At 36.1% G+C, this 16,737-nt stretch overlaps 1 protein-coding gene across 47 annotated transcripts in view; it reads left to right on the forward strand.

Moving 5' to 3' along the window:
• PTPRD (protein tyrosine phosphatase receptor type D) overlaps positions 1–16,737 on the forward strand; it is a 2,173,792-nt gene that overhangs the window by 643,943 nt on the left and 1,513,112 nt on the right. For all 47 annotated transcript variants that reach the window (XM_072728319.1, XM_072728317.1, XM_072728336.1 and 44 more), the window contains one exon: positions 14,039–14,148. The gene's annotated coding sequence lies outside the window, so the exon portion shown is untranslated. The remainder of the gene's footprint in view (positions 1–14,038; positions 14,149–16,737) is intronic.

A 16,737-nucleotide genomic window follows, 5' to 3' on the forward strand; every position in this document is an offset into this window, starting at 1 on the left:
GAACTTGGCCACAGTAACTTCTTGCAAGATACATCCACAAAGGCAAAAGAAACAAAAGCAAAAATGAACTATTGGGACTTCATCAAGATAAGAAGCTTTTGCACAGCAAAGGATACAGTCAACAAAACTAAAAGACAACCTACAGAATGGGAGAAGATATTTGCAAATGACATATCAGATAAAGGGCTAGTTTCCAAAATCTATAAAGAACTTATTAAACTCAACACCAAAGAAACAAACAATCCAATCATGAAATGGGCAAAAGACATGAAGAGAAATCTCACAGAGGAAGACATGGACATGGCCAACAAGCACATGAGAAAATGCTCCGCATCACTTGCCATCAGGGAAATACAAATCAAAACCACAATGAGATACCACCTCACACCAGTGAGAATGGGGAAAATTAACAAGGCAGGAAACAACAAATGTTGGAGAGGATGCGGAGAAAAGGGAACCCTCTTACACTGTTGGTGGGAATGTGAACTGGTGCAGCCACTCTGGAAAACTGTGTGGAGGTTCCTCAAAGAGTTAAAAATAGACCTGCCCTACGACCCAGCAATTGCACTGTTGGGGATTTACCCCAAAGATTCAGATGCAATGAAACGTCGGGACACCTGCACCCCGATGTTTCTATCAGCAATGGCCACAATAGCCAAACTGTGAAAGGAGCCTCGGTGTCCATCGAAAGATGAATGGATAAAGAAGATGTGGTTTATGTATACAATGGAATATTACTCAGCAATTAGAAACGACAAATACCCACCATTTGCTTCAACGTGGATGGAACTGGAGGGTATTATGCTGAGTGAAATAAGTCAATTGGAGAAGGACAAACAGTGTATGTTCTCATTCATTTGGGGAATATGAATAATAGTGAAAGGGAATATAAAGGAAGGGAAAAGAAATGTTGGGAAATATCAGGAAGGGAGACGGAACATAAAGACTCCTAACTCGGGGAAACGAACTAGGGGTGGTGGAAGGGGAGGAGGGCGGGTGTTGGAGGGGAATGGGTGATGGGCACTGAGGTGGACACTTGACGGGATGAGCACTGGGTGTTTTTCTGTATGTTGGTAAATTGAACACCAATAAAAGTTAATTAAAAAAAAAATAAATAAAAAAAAAATAAATTGATTGGAAGAGAAATACATCCTTACAAGAATGAGTATCAGATTTATAGTGAAAAAAATATTATCTTATACTAAGCAGAGACTGGAATTATTTTTAAAATAATTTTAATTTTAGTAATAAAAATTTTAATAATAAAATTTTAATAATTTTAATTCAACTGATTAAAAGCAAACAAATGTAATAGTACAATTTCATAAAATCAAATTATCTAAAGCTGTTTTTTCCTCCATACTCCTCAATGCTTCCCCCTTCCACTAACAATAGTGCTGTTAAAATTCAAAATGTCTTAGCTTTCCTTTGTTGAAGCATGCTTCTGGTATTGTTTCATGAACATGTAGTTACATTCGGTCCTCGGAAATCTTTGTGCTTTGAGAATAATGTTGACAGTCCCAAATATTAAGTCTTGTGGCTAAGGTTGCTGATAAAGATGAGAAGCAAAATCTGGGTTTACCAATTGATAAATAACAAACATAAGAAGACACAATTTGTCTTTGAATCATAAAATGAAAACTACATAAAGTAAAATTTTAATCCTTACAGAATCTGGCTTAGATACACACCTATCCTTCACTGCTTTATGTTCTTTTGGGTACTTCCAGGATGCTAATACACTCAGAATTCTTCTACCACATTCTCATTTCTTTGTTAATTCATTTGTTCTTTTTCAATTGGATGCTTTCCTTTCAGTCTTAAACTTTAGATAATTACCCCATTCCTTACTGGAGAGCTTACTTAAGAAGGCCTAAATACTTTTCTATTAGACTTTCTAATTTATCATGAGAGGAATTTGTATCTCTGTCCTCTATTAGATTCCTTACCTAAAATGCGAGCTTTTAAGCATTCAGTTTGATCCAGGGATATATATATATATATATATATATATATATATATATATAGAGAGAGAGAGAGAGAGAGAGAGAGAGAGAGAGAGAGAGAGATCTAGCTATCTATCTATAGATCTATCTATATCTTAACTTTTTCTTCTACAAAATAGACTGAAATGGATAGTTTACACTTAAAAGAGGTTTAACATCGAAACATTCTTTTTCATCCTAAAATCTAATACTAGATAAAATGTAAATTGATCTCACTTCTTAGTAATCTTTTCCAGCTAAGCAAAATAGCCCTGTGAAGGAGAATTCCACTTATAAAATAGCATAGTTACTTGTATCTATTAATCTAATTCATGATTATATATATATATATATATATATACACACAGATATTCCTGAAAGATAGACAGAAACTACTATGGGAGAAATGATCTGTACCATGTAGAAGGATTATTATTTCATATGAGTACATTTGAATATTATATGCACATGGTTGTATTTTACTAAAAAGAAAGCTAGTTAATATTCATGGGTTCCTTATTCAGTGGCCTCATAAATGATAGATTTTCTATTTCTGCCTATTTGATATTCTTGTTTTAAATCAGGAAGAAAATTGATTCTTGCCATTTATACATTTTAGAAATAGTGTTTCTCTGAATAGCATTGATGTAAGAGACATGTTCAAAACATCAGAACATTTTTATTTACCACCCTGGCCAGTGGTGGCACTTAGCATTCTGAAACAACCATCACAAAACATTTTAGTTTAAACGAATACATTTTGTTTTTCCTTACAAGCCAGTATGTACTTAGTTTTTGATTCCTTGTAATCATTTCCCTCATTTTATCTCTTCACATAAAGTATCTTAGTTGTAATTGACAGCCCAGTTTATATGTTTCAGTTACACCTTATATATCACTTTAGGTTTTCTTGGCCTTAACTTGTCTCCTATCCAAGTTGCCACTGTGGCAGTTCTGTGAGCTGTTGCCAACTCCATGCTGAGCTGGCCTAAGAATGATTTATCTTGAATTTTTACTACACATCTCTCATCTTCTACCTGTGATTTTCATGTTGACATCTAGATGGGGAGGCTGGGAAACCTTTTTTAGCAACTACACGTGTTCAAGCCAGAATTGTGGGGATTTAATTTCCCAAGAGGCAAAGCTTTGACAATGGGATATGGCATTTGGTGAGGAAATTATTTCCCCTTTGCTTCCTTAGACGAACTTCCCTTACATGCATTTAATTTGTCATCTCAGGAAAAAGAAAAGAAAACAAAACAAACAAAAACATCGGGTATCAAACAATCTGTTGAAGTTCTGATTCAGGAATGCACCTTTTTAATTATATTTCCCTCTTTCCTCATTCTGTGTGTCCTTCATTTCTATTACCCAGGAAGTTAACAACACTGGTAGCATATAATATTTGGTTCTGATTTCTGGGCAGTTGGAACCATGCATGACACTAGAAAACAGAATGAGGAAAGGATTTGGCTGTGGGGGGTTTCTCAGGGGTCTGATATAAGAGATTCCATTTCTGCTGGTAGTAGGGTGGTGGTGATAATCCATGGAATGCAAACATATCCCAACTCTTAGGCTTTTTACCTGTGGTTAGTTAGAATCAAACTGAGGAAGAAGGTGAAATACTAGCTATTTATAGCCCTTGATGGTAAGAAACAATGATAACTGTGGAGAGATCTAGCTTTTGTTAACTGAATTAGAAGCTTCCAGAGGAAGGGAGCGGGGTGGGGGTGGGGGAAGGAGTGATAAACTCAGAGCATCCAGACCCAACCCAAAGCAAGCTGTAAAAGTCCCTGTAGCAGTTTTTGAAGTTATTCTTATCTCCTAGAATTAAAAGGCAATTTTCTCTGATAATCAGACCTGGGATTTAATTGTGAACTTAGAGCTGCAAAGGACACTCTAGCATTGGTAGGTCTTTAAGGAAGGCCTGGTCCTTACACAAAACAGTATGGGAAGCTAAGGGGGTATTTGAGTGGATGAGCTTGTGAAATTTGAACTCCAAAATTCCTCTGAATCCTTTTAGTCAGACAAAAGCATGGATGATAGATATTTAGATACATAGACACACATTCACTCAATATTACAAATAGCCTTTGACCTGCCACGTGTATAAACACAGACTTCTTAGTAATGAGTTAGGGACAAATGGGGCTAGGCATGGTTGGTAGGGGGCCACAAAAACAGGCTCATAAAAATCCCAAAAATGCTGAGATGTAAGGAAACCAGGAATAAGTGAACAAGCCAGACCACCCTGCCCTAAGGTATAGCTGGAGAATGTGTCTTTTTATGACAGCCATCTGTGACCAACAAAGAATAACCAGACCCCAAAGAAGAAGTAAGGCATTTAAGATGTTGTCACTAGTCCTTACTCAATTGTGATATCAGTAGATGTTAAAAGGATTTAGGATCCCTGGTAGGCTTCCAAAAAGACCAACTCTATGAGCACTCAGTGGCAACTCTGTCGGGATCCCTCTCACTTCTGGGAGCTTTCTCTGTATCTGTACTTAATAAACTTCTATCCCTTTACTCATTCTCCTGTGTCCCCGAGATTCATTCTTTGACTCCATGAGATAAGAACCAATCTCTCCCGTATCCCATTTGGGTGTGTATGTGTGTGTGTGTGTGTGTGTGTGTGTTTATTAGTTCTTCAGAATATTGTCATTAATATAAAATTGGTGAGGTGCCTGGGTGGCTCAGTTGGTTCAGCATCTGCCTTTGGATCAGGTCACGGTCCCAGGGTCCCGGGATGGAACCCCACATCAGGCTCCCTCCTCTGTGTGGAGCCTACTTCTTCCTCTTCCTCTTCCCCTCCACTGTACTATCTTGGTCACTATCTCTATCTCTCTTTCTCTCAAATGAATAAATAAAATCTTTAAAAATGTATATATAAAATTGGCTTCATACTTTGTCTCAAGGTGAGACATAACTTAGGGCTGCATACTTCCTATTTCTCATTCATCAAGAATTACAAAGCATCTTTTCCCCAGAGTTTCCAGCAGAAGTGTAGACTTAGAACATGCCCACCATTGACATGGGCAGGGGGTTAGACATGCGATAATTGGCTTAACCTAGATCATGTGACTCTTCCCTTCAACATGGGAGTAGAAGTCCTCTGGAGAAAGCTATCTTCAACATACAACTAGGGATGTTAGAAAGGAGAAATGTGCACATGGACAATGACATGAGGAAATGGGACGATTGTATAAATCACCAAATTATTTAAAAAATCACCAAATTGTTACTGCTTGGTAAAATTAACTTAAAGATGAAAATCTCATAACCTATAGACTTCATCAAGAAGTAATTTTCAAAAGGGTCTTACTGGGACAATTTTTTAGCTCTAAATATATTGTCAATCTTAAAAATCTCTTAGAAATATTTAGAAGTAACTACTGCTTTGTTAAAACTACGAGGAATAGAAAATTCATAAATACAAATCAAACATGAAGAATTTTGCACAGATCCAAGAGAGGAAAATTAAAGATATGAGAATCATTAATTATGGTTGAACTTTATCTAACTTAAAATTTCTTTTATTAAACATCTTGCTTTCTCACATTGGTAATCTTCAGTCCACCACAGAAGTCTTACATCCATCATCCCTGCCATTGCATCAATTTAGTGTTGTTTGCTGCACTTGAGCATTAGTTCACTCATGTAACTGTACTACTGAATGTATTATTTTCATTTCAAATAACCTTCAAAATGAAAACAAAAACAAAAAATACAGATATCCTTTATAATTTATGACTGCCTTCTTGCTTTATGTAATTATCCTCTTATTGTAATGTCTCTCTTCAGTCTTTTCCTTTGTACCTACTACTGTGATCATATCTTGCGATGCTGCCAATTTTTGTTATGGTTGTTGTCAGGATGATAACTCTTGTCTTTCTCTTACAAGAGTATTCCTGAAGCTACTGTCATTGTATCACAGAAATTGCGTGGATAGACTTCTTGAAATGTTTTTTTTTTTTTAAATATTGTATGTTAACCTTTAAATTTTTACCTTTGTAAGTTAAAAGGATATAGAAGAGTATTGGATAAACCAATCACAGAATAGGAGAAGATGTAAGTGCAAGGATATTTGACCTAATCTGTCTTTAAGTTTACTTAGTTGCTTTTATCTTCTACATTTTTTGCATTTTCTTCAGTTCTTTTTCACGCTGAACACTCAAATGAACATAATCTTTTCCAGGAATGATGTTAGCACTGGAGGTGGACTGAGATGAAGGCAGATGAAAGGAGGAAAGGATGGCAGCAATAAGGGATGCAGATCCTTCTTGAATATTTTGACTGATTCAGGAAAATGGTGGCTTTTTTGTTGTTTTTAAAGATTTATTTACTTATTTTGGAGAGAGAGAGTGTGTGTGAGCATGAGAAGTAGTGACAGAGGGAGAGGGAAAAAGAGTCTCAGGCAGACTCAGCATTGACCATGAGCCTGATTTGTGGCTTGATCTCACGACCCTGAGATCATGACCTGAGCCAATACCAAAAATCAGACGCCCAACTGCCTGCACTACTCAGTCTCCCTGTAACTTTATTATTATTATTATTATTATTATTATTATTATTATTATTGGCTTTATTTATTTGAGAGAAAGAGAAAAAGAGCGCGAGTGGGGGAAGGGGCAGAGGGAGAGGGTGAAACAAACTCCCTTCTGAGCATAGAACCCAATATAGTGCTTCATCCAGGATCTGGAGATCACAACCAGAGCTGAAGTCAGTTGCTTAACTGACTGAGCCACCCAGGCATGCTTCACCCTATGATTTTTTTTTAAGTTAAAATACAATAAGAGAGTAGTATTGATAGAGAATGGCAGTGCAATTTTTAAGTATATGGAACAATTAACTGAACTTTGAGGGTGATAGCCTCATCTTTACAAAGAAGATAAATTTCAATAGGGTCTTAAATGATGAAGACAACACCAAGCAAACAAATAATAATACATTTAGGATCATCAGTAAACACCTTGGTAACTGCTTGTGCTCTTAACTTTCTTTTCATTTTGCCTGTTTTTTTCCCATCTGTACCATTTCTTGATAAAGTCAAGAATAAGAAAAAATAGAGATATTTTGCAAGCAGGTTATTCCTCCAACAAAAAAACTCAGAAATGCCACCAGAGTAATGAGACTACCTAATGAATCTTCTCCATTATTGCCACCTTTCGTGATATGTTCTCAGTAGAGAGATATTCACTTTCAGACTTAACCAATTTAATAAAATAGCCTTGATAGTCTCATTACCCAAATATCTTTATGTGCAAGGTTAACTTATCTAGTTTCACAAATGTTAAGAGAAGAAAAAAAAACTCTTGGAAGATGGGATTTTTCGCAATACTGCTGACTTTAAGGATTTTAGTCTTTAGGACCAAGAGTCAGAATGAAAATCTAACTTGCCATCTCACTACCTACATGTCGTAGTATTTTAAATTTTATTGTCATTCAGAGAGTACTGTCAAATATAACTAGCAAAGAATTTGGACACCTAAATTTTGCTATTACATACCAAGGTACCTTTTTGGAAGCTAATAATGTACTGTTACCATTGAACTGCTCGTCATACTAAACAATCCTTTTCTATATGCAGAAATAGATGATAAAGAGAAGCGTCAGATTTTCAGTTGTCCAAGTTATTGTTTAGAGAAAGATAGTTTATTTTGCATTTTTTGGTTCTTGGACTAAAAAAATCTTCAATTTTGATTTTCACAAGCAAATAGAGTTTTATGCAAGACTCACAGAATCAGTTTAAAATATATATAATCATTATTCATTCTGTCATTTGCGTTATAAAAATGACAATGATTCAGCACATATTCATAGTTATGCTTCACAGAACACTTTGCTTCAATTAAAATATATTTTATGTTTCAGTGAAATTCATATGACTTTTTACTTCTAAGTTTATTGTGAAAACCTTTTTATGATATTTCAGACATAGCTGAGGAAAAACAATACTTGTAGCTTTAGCTGTGTTAGTGAATTTATGAATTTTATAAACTTCTGCAGCCTTTGCACTGCTCAAACTGCACTCCAGGAAATCAGTATTTGTGTGGGAGGTTTGGGGACAAGCAGCTTGGAACAAGTGTGTAGAGATATGAGTGCTTCACTGAGAGCCAGGCAGAAGGTCACAGCAAGCCTCAGGAGTGGATCCATTCTGGGGACTGATAAGCAGCTATTCAACCCTACAGTCTTTCTGCACATTTATTTTTATAGATAGTTTAAAGAGCAAATTTGAGAAAAATATAAAAAAACAAAAAACTCCACACAACTTAACTGATGCCTGACATGCCACTTACTAATCCAGGTGTTTTTCAGCCATACAAATAGTTTCATACATCCCCCCAGTTATACCTCTCAATGTTTAAGACCATTATTGTTCACACATTCACCTCATCCATTCATTAAATAAGCATACATTGAGTACTTATGAGGTAAGTATGAGGTAATTTGGCAAGTGTTGAAGATTGCCAAAATAAATGCTTGCACTTAAACTTCCCACAGTCCAGTGGGGAAGATGAGCAAATAGTCAAGTTATCTTAGAAATGGAGAACAAGGTAGTGATTCTTTTTCATAATCAGTTATCTACTTTGCTAGAAGCAGTACTTAGCCTGTGGAAATGGAGCATGACAGAGAGGGCAAGGGTCCTCTAAAGGGCTTCTCAAGTTGTTTTAATATTTTATTTATTTTTTTAATTTATTTAATCATTTATTAATTTATTAATTGAGAGAGAGTGAGTGAAGGTAAAGGGAGAGAGACTCTAAATCTGAAGCAGACTCCATGCTGAGCACAGAGCCCCACAACTAGGAGATTAGGACCTTCCAACAACACAGGAAGCTGTCCTGCATTGTGGCTCTAAGCCAGGCCTTCATGCTCAACGTTTGTCACTGGGTGCAGTCTGCATTTGAGTGAGGAGTAGGTGTAGCAGCATGGCCAGTTTAGGGCCATTCCAGGTGGAATTAGAGCTGGCAGTTAAGATCTCTTAATCCATAAAGGGCATCTTTCAGGTATCCACTGCAGGACCATGGCCTTAAGACTATTGCCCTGTTCTAGAAGGTTTCTCCTCTGGTAAACCACATAATTTCCACACTTTCAAATCTTCACCCAAAGAAGCCCACCTTTTCTTTCTTTTTCCTTTTTTTTTTTTTAAGATTTTGCTTATTTATTCATGAGACACACACAGAGAGAGAGAGAGAGAGAGAGAGAGAGAGAGAGAGAGGCAAAGACATAGGCTGAGGGAGAAGCAGGCTCCCTGCAAGTAGCCGATGTGGGACTCAATTACAGAAGCCGGGATTACATCCTGGGCCAAAGGCAGACACTCAACTGCTGAGCTACCCAGGCATCTCTATTTCTTTTTTCTAGTTTAAAGAGAAACATGCACTCCACCTCCTGCTCCCATAGTCTCACAGATCCATATTTTGCAATATAAGCATGTTACTTGTTTAATTACATATTCCTGATTACATCCTCCAACTAGAAGAAATGCTCCAAGAAGATAGATATTTTTGAGGATATATATATATATATATATATATATATATGTAATATATATATATATTTCACTGAAAAGAATCACAAGTAGTTGGAACAGTGCTTAATAGTATTTGAAATACTTGTGGAATGAAGGAATTTCAGGCTTCTGACTGAAGTGACTGTGATATTTTGACTACTTGGAGTTCTGAAGAGTGACCATAGCTCTTCTGATGTCACTGATATACCAGGAAGGGTAAAGCAGAGCCTAACTTCCGGAACAAGCCTTGTACTGCAGCCCAAGACAAGACAAGAGACTCCAGGGCCATTTTTACAGCAATCTTGCTTATTAGGATATCCACTAATTTGCAGGCACAAAGTTGGTCCCTGAGGGCTGAAGTAGCTCTACTGTCTCCTCATTTTGGCCTGGGTGCAATTCTACAATGTCTCCGGGTGAGGAGCCTCCGGCATGGCTTAGAGGTTAAGAAAGAGTTGGATAACAAGCCAGATCTACCTATAGTTTTTGCTCCATGAGTTGATGCAGGGAGGATGCGATGGAGCAGGCCGCCACCAGAGAGCACTGTGGGACCTCTTTGTGAAGTTTAGCTTTCCAGGGCTGAGACTGCAAGGAGCTGGGGAACACAATCTTTTAAAACCCTTAACATAGAGGAATTTTGCTGTCGTTAATGTCGTTAATGACTTTGCTTCATTTTGAAAGTACATAGAATTCAAAAGAATTGTACTTGAAATTTAAAAATTGCAAAGGATATTAACAGAAATTTCACACAAAGATACATAATATCCCTTAAATGCCAGAGATGTTGAATCTACATCATAATTTTTTAAATACTCAGTAAAATGACAGAGATGAATTTTTTCACCTATCAGATTTTCAAGAATCTAGAAATCTGCCTACCCAGGCAGAAGTTGGTGTTGGTAGCATTAACTGGCTTAACTTTTAAGGCAGGGAAACTTGCCAACATACTTGAAAGTTAAATGCATTTATTTACTTTTGACTTCTGCACTTATAGAAATGTACCCTACTGTGTACCTCTTGGATACAAATTAACAAACATTTTTTTTAATTAAAGATTTTATTTGTTTATTTATTCATGAGAGAGGCAGGGACACAGGCTGAGGGAGAAGTAGGCTCCCTGCAAGGAGCCTGATGTGGGACTTGATCCCAGGACCCCAGGATCATGACCTGAGCCAAAGGAAGATGTTCAACTGCTGAGCCACCCAGATGCCTCAACAAACTTTTTTTAATCTCAAGAATAATAAAAGTTTTGAAAAATAAAAACCTTGTAGTATAATTATATAATTAAATAATTGTAGGTATGTCAGAACAATAGAAAGACATGAAACTGACTACACGGAAGATGCCATTCATTTACTAACATAAAAAACTCTCTAGTTACTTTCAGTGGCTTGGGGAGAAAGGCAAGGCCCATAATGGTGGGTAAAGAATGCAATCTTTTCTCTTTGTTTAATTGTGGTTGGGGTGGGGAATAATATACCTACTTTTTTTTTTTTGTATTTGTTGAAGGAAATTTGCAGGGATCCACAGATGCCAATATAGTTGGTCTTATTGCAGGTGACATTAGGAAAGGATGGAGGAAAAGGTGATAGACTTTGTCCTATATACCATTCTTTGAGGCCTAGATTCATGCAAATGTATTACCTATTCACAAAACAGAATAAATGCATGTATTTTAAATTGCAGGAAAAAACGTTGGGGTAGTCATTGAAGAAATGTTGATGATTCAACTTGTCTTATCACTTAAATGCATCAGATACTTAGAGGTGTTTGTATTCAGTTACCTAGTTAGATTATAAGTAACTAATTGCTTGAAATCAACCAGTACTGGTATTTCTGGTAGCCTTGAAATGAATGAGGTGAATTTTCCAGCAGGGCTGTCCCAGGAAGAATTTGCAGAGCAGCTCAGAGTTTCCCTTGGGACCTCTTCATCAGTTGTCTTAACTTTCCGTGATCATCTTACTCCCCACCACCTACCACATTACTGATTGATTTGCCCTTTGGACCAAGAGGAAAGAAGTTAACAAGCCTTCTGACATTGTAACAGACTAGCTCCAGTAATACACATTTATTCACTTAATGTTTATTGAATATCTACTAAGAACGTAGCAATGAACCACCATCTGAGGATACAGATCTGGCAGACATAACCTTTTCTTTAAGGAGCTCATAGTTAAGTAGGAAGATGGCATAGTCTAATCATTTTGCAGAATGATATGTGCCATGGAAAAGTGAAAAAGGAATGATCGCCCTTTTCTGAAACTGAAGAGAACCTTCAGATCATTTCATGAAGTTTAAAATATGAGTAGGGATTCCCTGGCAACAGGGGTTAGTGTGGGGAGGGGGAAGAAAATAAAATTATTAAACAGAAGGAATAGCACTCATGAAAGATATGAAAATACACTATCCATTACAAGTGTTGAAGAGTTTAGTGTGGCCAGAATGTGTTTATGTTTGATTTCTATGCCTTTTGAGAGGAATTACTACCACTGTGGCTAATACTAACTACTTAGTAGATATACATGTACTCGGTAATTTATGCCATTTAATTCTAACAATAAAACTCTGAAGTATGTTTTCTGAATCATACGGATAATGATGGCAAGAATTATAAAAGTTTATCTAGCAATACACATGGATAAAGCCAGGAATCAAACCTACATCTGATTCCAAATCCCATGCTCTGAATTATGAATAGGTGTTTGCTGAATCTCTATTTCCTTTCGGATTCACTCTTAACCTTTCTCCATCCTACTCTCTAACACTGGAAACTAGTCTGGATGGAGTTCATCAAGAGGCTCCAACCACTTGGATGGCCAGTGTGGTTTGTCCCATGGGTAGGATAGGTAGGAAACCAGAGAGAAGGGAGAAGATGAAAATGGTTTACCTCAGGCTCACTCACATCCTGTCATCTTGTGATTCCTGGGACTCCCAAGCAAAGATGAATTTCTGCCTAGGGGACCCTCTCCATATATCCGACTCCTAGATGGTGGTAACTGCTCCCCGTCCTCGTCCTGGCACTCTCAGGGTGGCGCCTCCCCTTGTGGTTTCCTTACGTATAGCACACAGTTTTGTAATAGGTTCTTTATTAAACTCTTTTCAATTATTCTAATCTGAAAGTGCCATCTGTTTTCAGTTGGCACTAAACCGACATTTAAGGAGTTATTGTTATTATCTGAATGAGAGCTAATGAAAGCTTATTGTGGTAGTAGCAGAAGAAATAAAGGGAATAAAATGGATTCCAGAGTGAGATGAGAAAAATCTGAATTTTAAGAAGGCTACAGGGAAAGAACAATATTCAATCTTAAGATTTGACTTCTATTATGGAACTGAAATGGGTCTCTCTTGCACCTTTTATATTATACTGCATAGAAAAACTCTTAAATTTAAGAGTAACATGAGACAAAAGAAGTAGTTCATAACTTGACACCAGAAAGGTTAGGGTTTGAGGAATAAATTTCACTGCTTGTGTTGAAGTATGTGGAGCCACATTATTCACTTAGAGAGGGTGGTGCCACATATCAAGTGGTGATTCAAACGAGTGATTAGTGCAAAGTGGTACAATAAGAGGTAAGAGATTACCCTGGCAGGTTCATCAAACACGAGGGTGTATCAACCTGGTTCTGAGGATGAAGGTAGGCAGTAAGCATCCGGAGGAAGGTCAGCAAATAACAGGATCCCCACCATGAGATTCAATTCAGTCAAATTCCAAGTTCTGGAGAAAGGGACAAAGGCAAAGGTAAAACAAGTGCTGCCTGGGCAAACTGCAACAACTTAGGCATATTGTAGGATTTCTTATGTTTCCTTAAACCACCCAATTGTGCAGCAGACTGGAGTGAGGCTGAGAATGCTGAAGGTCAAGTGACCACAATTGTGAGAAGAAAGACTGTAACATCCCTTTCATACACAGGAAGCCCAGCCCCGAAGGTTTTCTTGTTGTTGGGTTGTTTTTTTTTTTTTTTTTAAGTCTATGATTCCATCATCTCGTCAAAAAGGTCTGTTTTCACCTAATGTTCCATAGTAGCAACACTCTGGTGCATGTGAGGAAGCATCTGTGTTCTTCATCAGTGTCTCACAAGTTGAAGAATATAAAGTAGTACAGGCATAAAGCTAGTGCATTACTAAATTGCTTCCTACTGAGATTTCTTCAGCTGGGATTAAAAAAAAATACAGGAAACAATATTTTCTGGGGGTTAAAGTATTTTGATTTATAGTTTCCAAGGATAATATATAGAAAATGGCTTCCTAAATTAACACATCAATTTCTTAAACCAAATGGATAGGAATGATGGCACTGAAATAATAATCTTTTAGAAAAAACACTTTATAGGAGATAAAATATAGATGGTCCCTTTGACTTAAACAGCTGCTATATTAATCATTGTGGTATAAATTATAGAGATAAAGAGTTTACGCTTCTTTCCTTTATGTTGAACATTCTGATAAATGGGTGTCTAATGTGACAAGGAAAGATAACATAATGAATATCTCACAATGCTTGAATGAACATTCAAAAAAAAAAAATGACTGACATTGTATTTTGTTCTAGGTAGGAGTAAAGTGTCAGCAGTTCCTGGCCGGGTGATAGTCCAGCTGAGGGTGTCTGACTGACAGCATGTTGGCACCAGCATTGAAGGGAGTGATGGGCTTTGGCTCCAGGTGAGTACAGTTCTCTGAAATATAATGTGTGCATCTTTCTGACTCTTACCCACAGAACTCATCAGATAACTGATTTCTACCCTCTTGAAATACTGGGCTATTTCATTTCTGCAAAATTATTATAGTTGTAAAATTGTATCATACTTTAAAGTCAATGCATATAATGATTTCCTCTTTAAGTGGTCAAAGAGGTAACTATGAATGAGTTTCTTTCTGAACTGGGTGTCAAAATGACTGAACTACATGTAGAATGAAAGATGAAATTTCATAGAGTGTTTGGGGGTTAAGGAGGGAAGGCTATCCAGAAGTGATCAATGTGGAGCAAAGTTATCATTAAGCATTTCAGATTGACACATTGTTCCGTAGCCTTCTAAATGACAGGCATAGGAGGGCTGAGTTAGTCTTGAGGACCCCAAATGTCGTCACTTCCAAAGTCATGCAATTAAAGGCTACAGATAATTCTGTGACTCAAAAGGCTCCTTGACTTCTGGTTTCTAAATGACAAGAGATCTGAAGTAAGGGTCAGACATACCCATATTTTATTTTATTTTTTAAAGATGTATTTATTTATTTATTCATGAGAGACACAGAGAGAGAGAGGTAGAGACATAGGCAGAGGGAGATGCAGGCTTCTCGCAGGGAGCCCAGTGTGGGACTTGATCCCAGATCCTGGGATCATGCCCTGAGTCGAAAGCAGATGATCAACCGCTGAGCCACCCAGGTGCCCCCATACCCATATTTTAATTGTGATTCTCCAAGGATGTACCTTCATGAATTCATAAGCCAAAATGTATGTATCACTTAGCTCAATATGAAACTTTTGAGGACTGAATAGAATAACAGGCTATAGATTTAAGGAATGCAAGACAAATGTTACAGAACTTATTTTTTTTTAACTTTGAAGACTTACATTCTAGGCCTATATAACATTTTATTTTTAAATCATATATAGTTTCTGCCTTCCATGGATTAAAATATTAATAAAGAAGATAAGCTAATTAAAGCTACAAGGGCAAGTACTATAAAAAAAGATATAAGGAGTATGCAATAAGTACTTAGTCTACTCATCAAATATGTAATAATCCCTCTTTTTGTCACAGCAATTCTATATCTAGTGACAATGTAAGAAAAAAATTAAGAATGTCTGAAAAAATAGAAGCAAAGATGTTTCTCACATTCAGTTTTAATAACAATGAAAATGATAAACAACCCAAATACTTAATTGTACGGAACTTATAAAATAGATTTTTTGTTTAAATGGTGAAATTATATAAACTATTAAAATGATTTAGACTACTTGTGACATGAAAGAAGGAATAGGAATATTTTTAAACTTATAAAAGCAAGTTAAAATGTCTTAAGATAATATTTGTGTGAAAAGGCAGAAGGAAAAACCTATATGATTATTTTATTTTTGTTTTTAACTTTTTTTTCTGATAATTTTATAGTGGATGTTTTTACTATAACCAGAAAAAAATGCAGCTTAACATTGAAAATTGAATCATTAATTTTTTCACAAGAAAACAGGATCATAGGGGCTCACTGGGTGGCTCAGCAGTTGAGTGCCTGCCTTCGGCCCATGGTGTGATCCTGGAGTCTGGGGATAGAGTCTCACATCAGGCTCCCTGCATGGAGCCTGCTTCCCTCTGCCTGTGTCTCTGCCTCTCTGTGTCTCTCATGAATAAATAAATCTTAAAAAAAAAAAAAAGAAAAGAAAAGAAAATAGGATTATAGAAGAATAAGGTCATGAAAAAATAGCATATCTTTACAGAGATTGAAAAATCAGGTTATAAAACAGAATTGAAGTAAAATCTTGTATTGGTGTAAAATGTGTATTTATTTAACAAAGCAGAATTTAGGTAAAATCCTTCATTTTTATTTTTTTAACAAGAGCATATATATATATATATATTTTTTTTTAAAGAACATATACATATATGTTATGTATTTATAAAAACTATACAACTTTTCTGTTTAAATGAAAGAGTTTGGGAGAGTCAAGATAATTCCTATTTAATAAACGTGTAAAGTCCAAAAGTTTGAAATTTGAGTAGAGCCTTCAAAGATAAAATATACAGAAATGTGCTTTTATTAGTATTAATAACAAAATATGACCTGTTGAAATGGATGAGTACATATTATGCTAACCTGTATTGCTCTACTTTTCTTTTTGTAGAAAATTATAGCATAAGTGATACACAGTGAACGAATTTGAATACTGTTATTTGTTTCAGGATTAGAACAATGAATTTGATGTACTAAATGCCAACTTTTATTACACACTGACACTTTGTAAATACTATTGCATTTTTAACAAAAAAATACATCAGTGTGTAACTGATTAAAACATGAATATATTCACCAAATCTTTGAAAGTTAGTTATATTTCATTACCATAGTCTTCTGCAATTCTCCTTTATCTGACTTCAGTGATGCATAAATAGATTGTATATTTATCTTTAAAAAAATAACAAAAGAAACAACTAATTTCTCATGTGAATATTTAAAAAATAAATTTTGTGAAGAATAGCAGTGGTGTCTTCTTTCACAGACTTCTCTGCACCTGTCTTCCACAGAGACTATGATTTC

This window comes from Vulpes vulpes, chromosome 12 (genome assembly GCF_048418805.1).
Source record: "Vulpes vulpes isolate BD-2025 chromosome 12, VulVul3, whole genome shotgun sequence".
In the NCBI taxonomy this organism is placed as follows: Eukaryota; Metazoa; Chordata; class Mammalia; order Carnivora; family Canidae; genus Vulpes; species Vulpes vulpes.